The following is a 6583-nucleotide window of genomic DNA, read 5'->3' as shown; positions in this document are numbered from 1 at the left end:
GGGGCCGCGGCTGCGGCGCGGGGTGGGCGGGGAACCCGAAGGACCTGGGCTCGCACTTGGGCGGTGCTCGCAACTCCTCGGGCTGTTAGGGGCGCAGGGCCGCGCCGGGGCTCTTCGCGGGCTGGTCTTTGTCTCCTGATGCTTGGCTCCTGACATCTCTCCGGGCGGCGTGCGGTTCGTCTGGCTCTTTCCTCTAACATCCCTGCCGGGACTTCTGTCTCCTTGAATGTTTGAGAGATTTAGTTCGCGGGCTGGTAGTGGGAGACGGGGAATGCAGTAGTCGCCTCTCGGTTAACACGTTTTCTTTACTTAAAATGATTTTTTTTTTCCTCTTCGTGAAACTTTGGATGACTAGTGTGTTGTAGTTTTTTTTCCTTCTGTCTCCAGATTCAAAATTACGAGAAGGCGCTAACGCTGTGATTGTGGCCAGTTGTGTGGTTGGCGGCTGCTTTTGGAGCTTTGAGTTGGAAAGATTTACATGATTGTGTGGTTTAGAATTGTTTGTTCTTTTTTAATTTATTATTATTATTTTTTTTTGCGACTGTTTCTAAGATTGGGATTACAGTTTCTCTGGGAAATGGGCGAGTTTGGTTTTTACCATTTGAAGGAATTTTTGTTCGTTGAGAACCAGCAGTGGTACAGATTTCATTGTGCTCGAGCTTTATTTTGTTAGCATCGAGATTACTTTGTGGGATCGAATAAATCAAGTTAGAATAAGTTCTGGATAAGCGTTATCTTGTAGGCCTGATTAATTTTAAATTATTATACGTTCGTGTTGTGTATACGTTCCAGTGAAAGTGCTGTAAAAATCAAACTATAAATGAAAGGGATTTTAATTCCCTGATAAACGGAGTACATTAATATCTGTAGAAAAAAGGCTTCATAATGTAATTTAGGGATCAAATCCATTACCCCTGGAAGAGGGCTTAGGTATTTTTCAGAATAAGAATGCAGAAAAATAAACTTAACTGCAGAGCTCCTGATTAAAAGTATGTGAATTGTGATTACATTTGATGTTTTTGTGTGTGTGTGTTATTGTTTTATTTTTTGGATTTTAGCAGAGTTTTGTATATTGCAGTTGCTTTGGATTTCTTAAGTGCTATGTAATGGCAAAATTAAAGAAACATGAACTGTTCTGGGTAAAAGGTTAAAGGCTCTGGTAAACAAATCTGTGTCTTAGTTTTCACCAGATCTTTGTGAGCAGGGTGTTGTAGGCAAAGGACATTTTGAAGAGAATACATGGTAGTTATGTGAAAATTCTCCTTTTATTATTTGTCCTGATTTGTAATGGTTTGATACTATTTACTAATAATCTTAAACTGTTGTGCACTTTTCCAGAACATTTCCAACATCCTTTCCAAAAGTCAACGCTTTTAGCTTCCTTTTAGGTTGTGTGACTTTTGAATTGGTTTTCTACTTGTGCTAGTAGCCACAATGCTCTTAAAAAGGAGCAAAGGACTCAGTAACTTTCTATTCAGTTCATGAAGGTTGAATTGAGTTCCAGTCTTTAACTGAAAGGATTTAAGAATTCCTCCCAGCTTTCTCCAGGTTACATCAACTAAATATGGATCAAGATAAGGAGTTCACCTGCGGGGGTGGGGGTGGGGGGGAGTGGGAGGGAAGATAGATGTGTTTGGTTTTTTTAATTGTGGGAAAATATATGTAACAATTTACCATCTTAACCATTAAAAAAAGAAAGAAAAAAAAAGAAAGGATTTAAGAAGTTAATATATCTTCAACATAATAATCTTACTTATGAATGCCGCTGTCTCAATCATTTTTACTCTTATTTCGTATTTGTATAAATTAGCCAAAGTGAAAGGATTCAGGGTGGGTCTCTGATTAGCTACACCCTCCCTCACCTCTAGCTTCAGGCTTACCTATCAATTCATTAATTGGGATCCTAGAATTCAAAACATAATTAAAATTCAGAGCATGACTTTCTTAATAAATACATAGTTTGTTCCATGACTTATTCAGTGCAAAGTGATGAGTTGCAAAAAAGCTGTTTTTTTTTTCAGTTCACATTTCAAAATAAATGAGGTGTTTTCCTTTACTTGTTTTGTTTTTAATATTAATCTTGATAGTTAAGTGCACCTGGAGGTATAATTACTTATTTCTGAACTTGTGCTTTTCTTGTGGCCGTAGAACGTGTGGCTCCTATCCAAAATATCTAGTGAAAATTTAGGCAGAGAAAGGATGGGTTTTTTGCTTTTGTAGACCACTTCTTTGAGAATACATATAAGATAGATTTTGGTTCTTATCATTAACCTGAAGCTTACACATAGAAAACAGTTATGAACTGTTAATATCAGCAAAGTGTCAACAATTGTTTTTCAAGCACACTACCGCAGCTGATGAATTTAGTTTGTGTGGAAGTAAGGGCCTATTTGGTTAAGTCTGAGCATTGCTGTTTTCTGCAGCTCTCAAGAATGAATGAGGGACTTGCCTGGTGGTCCAGTGGCTAAGACTCCGGGCTCCCAATGCGGGGGGCCCGGGTTCGATCCCTGGTCAGGGAACTAGATCCCACATGCTGCAACTAAAGATCTTGCATGCCCCAACTAAGACCCGGTGCAGCCAAATAAATAAATAAATAAATATTAAAGGAAAAAAAAAAGAATGAATGATCAGGGACTTTCTTGGTGGTCCAGTGGTTAAGACCGCGCTCCTAGTGCAGTGGGCCCGGGGTTCCATCCATGATCGGGGAACTAGATCCCGAATGCCGCAACTGAAAAAGAGCCCACGTGTCGCAACTAAGACCCGGAGCAGCCAAATTAATTAATTAATTACTCAAGCTTATTTAAAAGAAAAAAAATGAATGATCAGTCAGTACTGGTTGGCATACGGTAGTACATTCTTGAGTTTTGCAAGCATCGCAGTGGCTGACAGCACTTGGATTTATCATTCAGACCAGTGGAATGTGTTGCCCCATGGGGGTTTTTTTTTTACCATAAGACAAGGATGAGAGATCTTTATTTCTGTGGAATGAGTAGAACTCTCAGTTAAAGCCTGTTCTATGAGGCTATATATGCTGTAGCACTAGCACAGTTTGGACGAAAGTGTTCTGGTGGCCATTCATTCAGTGAACTGTTTTTTCCGTCAGGTACTTACGTTAAACACAGAACTGGGCTGAAGATTCAGTTCAAAGATGAATGTTATGTGGGCTTTGTTTTCAAAATGCTTACAGTTTAACATGGCGGTCCCAACCTTTTTGGCACCAGGGACTGTTTTCATGGAAGACAATTTTCCACGGACGGATGGGGGTGGGGGTGGGGGTGGGGATGGTTTCGGGATGATTGAAGCGCGTTGCATTTATTGTGCACTTTACTTCTATTATTCTTACATTGTAATATATAATGAAATATATAACTCATCATAATGCTGACAGGAGGCAGAGCTCAGGCGATAATATGAGCGATGGGGAGTGGCTGTAAATACAGATGAACCTTCCCTCCCTTGCCTGCTGCTCATCTCCTGCTCTGCAGCCCAGTTACTAACAGGCCAGGGACAGGTATCAGTCTGTGGCCCAAGTGTTGGGGACCCCTGTTTTTTTTTTTATTTTTGGCTGTGTTGGGTCTTCGTTGCTGCACGAGGGCTTTCTCTAGTTGTGGCGAGTGGGGGCTACCCTTCGCTGCGGTGTGCGGGCTTCTCATTATGGTGGCTTCTCTTGTTGCGGAGCACGGGCTCTAGGCGTGCGGGCTTCAGTAGTTGTGGCATACGGGCTCAGTAGTTGTGGCTCGTGGGCTCTAGAGTGCAGGCTCAGTAGTTGTGGCGTCCAGGCTTAGTTGCTCCGCAGCATGTGGGATCTTTCCGGACCAGGGGTCGAAACCCTGTCCCCTGCATTGGCAGGCAGATTCTTAACCACTGCGCCACCAGGGAAGTCCAGATTTCAATTTGGGACCCCTGGTTTAACATGCTAAAAAGGTTTAGCAATCTGGAAATTATCTAAAATCTTTGAAAGAAAAGAAATGTATAGGATTTCGGGGTTTTCATTTTTTCTCTACAGAAATGGAATAAACTCCACATCCCTATTTTCGACTAATCCCTTAATTGTATTAAGTCTCAAATAGTCTCGATCTTGGAAGGATTTATCAGTTTTGATGGAATTTATCGTTACTTAACTGAGTCACAGCATTCCTTTAGGGAATGTTCAGAGTAAAGTGGATCTAGACTCTTGTCTATTTATAGGGAATTCCCTTTGACTCATTCTTGAACCTTGGATTCCTAAGTGCCTATCTAGAGTAGGTGTTTATTTGGGTTCGAATTTTCCCTCCTCGATCTCTGGCTATTCCTTCAGGTCCCCTCCACCCCCAACCAGATCTTTAATTGATGGTCTTTCTCAGGTCGTGGTCCTTAGGCTTCCTCCCTTCTCGCTCTAATCTTATCCATTCTGTGGTTTCAGTTCCCATGTATATTTTGAATACAACCATTTTTTAATCTGTAGTTCAGACCCCTTTTCTGATCCAAGCTGCCTGCTCAATCAACAACTCCACTTAGATACTCAGAGGTATTTTTAATTGAGTTGCCCAGACTGAGCTCTTGATCTTGGCTCCAAACCTAGACCTTATTCACTGTACTCAGTTTCATTAAGTGGCTCTATCAACAACTTACTGAGGCCAGATTCTTGCAGTTTCTCTCCACTCTAGTCTCCCCATCCTAGTCTAGGCCACCTTTTCCCAAGACGATTTTTAAAAAAAATAAATTTATTTATTTTTGGCTGCATTGGGTCTTAGTTGCTGTGCACAGGCTTTCTCTAGATGTGGCGAGCAGGGGCTACTCTTCATTGCAGTGCGTGGGTTTCTCACTGGTGGCTTCCTTTGTTGTGGAGCACGAGCTCTAGGCGCGCGGGCTTCAGTAGTTGTGGCTCGCGGGCTCTAGAGCTCAGGCTCAATAGTGTGGCGCATGGGCAGAGTTGCTCCTCGGCATGTGGGATCTTCCTGGGCCAGGGCTGGAACCCATGTCCCCTGCATGGGCAGGAGGATTCTTAACCACTGCGCCACCAGGGAAGTCCCGACAATTATTATAGTCAATTTAATTTAATTTATTTAAATATTTGTTTATTTATTTATTTGGCTGCATCGGGTCTTAGTTGTGGCATGCGGGATCCTTCATTGCAGCACGCGGGCTTCTCTCTAGCACGAGGGCTCTCTAGTTGTGTTGTGCGCGGGCTTAGTTGCCCCACTGCTCGCGGAATCTTAGTTCCCTGACCAGGGATTGAACCGCGTCCCCTGCACTGCAAGGCGGACTCTCAACCACTGGACCACCAGGGAAGTCCCTATTATAGGTCAATTTTAAATGGTCCTTCCTCGTTCACTCTTGTTTCAAAAAAAAAAAGAAATACAATATTATCAGTACGGTTGAAGTCTTCCCTGTTTCCCTACCTGATTGCACCCCCGCACCCCAAACAACCACCGTTGTAGGCGTCCTTCCCAGAGGTAATCACCAACTTGAATTTATTATTCCCTTGCATTTCTTTATACTTTTACCGTGTATTATATACACCTAAGCAATATACCCTCTTGTACTCTTCTCACAGCAGCTAAATTGTCTTAAAAAAAAATTGAATCGAGTCACTTACCTGAACACTTCTGTTGTTTTCCCTTCACTCTTCATTTAACATGATGTGATCTGGCCTTGCCTGCTTCTCGAGCATCGTTTCTTTTTACTTGCTTTCTTGGTATATATGGTCTAGCCATACTGATCTTTTTTTCCCCCCCTATTCCCTGAAGCTCACCCAACAGTCTTTGTACATGCTGTAGCTAATCCCTCTGCCTGGAAGGCAGCTCTTCATTCTTCAGATTTTGCTTAAATATCACTTCTGAAGAAAAACCTTCTCTGATTCTCCTATATTAGATTAGGGACCCCTATAATACACTCTTATAGCACCCTGCACTTCCCTTCTGTAGGATAGGTCACAGTTTTAATTAATTTAATTATTTGTATAATACCTGTGTCACCATTAGACCATACTCTGCCCCACCCCCTGCTCCCCGCCATGCCGTGGCTTGAGGGATTTTAGTTCCCTGACCAGGGATTGAACCCCGGGCCTGGCAGTGAAAGTGCCGAGTCCTAACCACTGAACCACCAGGGAATTCCCAGACTATATATTCCATAAGGATGGCCAGTATCCCTAGCCACCTAGCTCATAGTTCATTTAGGTATTCAGCAATTATTTGGATGTTTACTAATTTCTTTTTTATTTGTAGTTATTGATGGTAATGAAGTAACTTCTGACAAAGCTTTTGTTCTAACTAGAAGCCTTATTATTGTATTTTGTTTTTTGTATTTTTGGTCTTACATGCCAACACAGTGCTAGGTCTTCAGTAAATACTTACTGATGTGAACTTACTGGTAGCCATGGCCTGATCAGTCTTCAGCAGTTTTCTTTTTTTTATTTTTAACTTTATATTTTATATTGGAGTATAGCTGATTAACAATGTTGTGATAGTTTCAGGTGCACAGCAAAGGGACTCAGCCATACATATACATGTATCCATTCTCCCCCAAACTCCTCTCCCATCCAGGCTGCCACATAACATTGAGCAGAGTTCCCTGTGCTACACAGTAGGACCTTGTTGGTTAT

The 6583-nt window shown here is 42.0% G+C and overlaps 1 protein-coding gene across 1 annotated transcript in view; it reads left to right on the top strand.

Annotated features, from left to right (window-relative positions):
* The window catches only part of GJC1 (gap junction protein gamma 1), a 32617-nt gene that overhangs the window by 392 nt on the left and 25642 nt on the right, over positions 1–6583 (top strand). The window lies entirely within an intron of this gene.

Source organism: Lipotes vexillifer, unplaced genomic scaffold, assembly GCF_000442215.2.
Source record: "Lipotes vexillifer unplaced genomic scaffold, Lipotes_vexillifer_v1.1 scaffold1639, whole genome shotgun sequence".
NCBI lineage: Eukaryota > Metazoa > Chordata > Mammalia > Artiodactyla > Lipotidae > Lipotes > Lipotes vexillifer.
The sequence above is the reverse complement of the archived record's forward strand: the minus strand, read 5'-3'. Positions and strand labels throughout refer to the sequence as shown.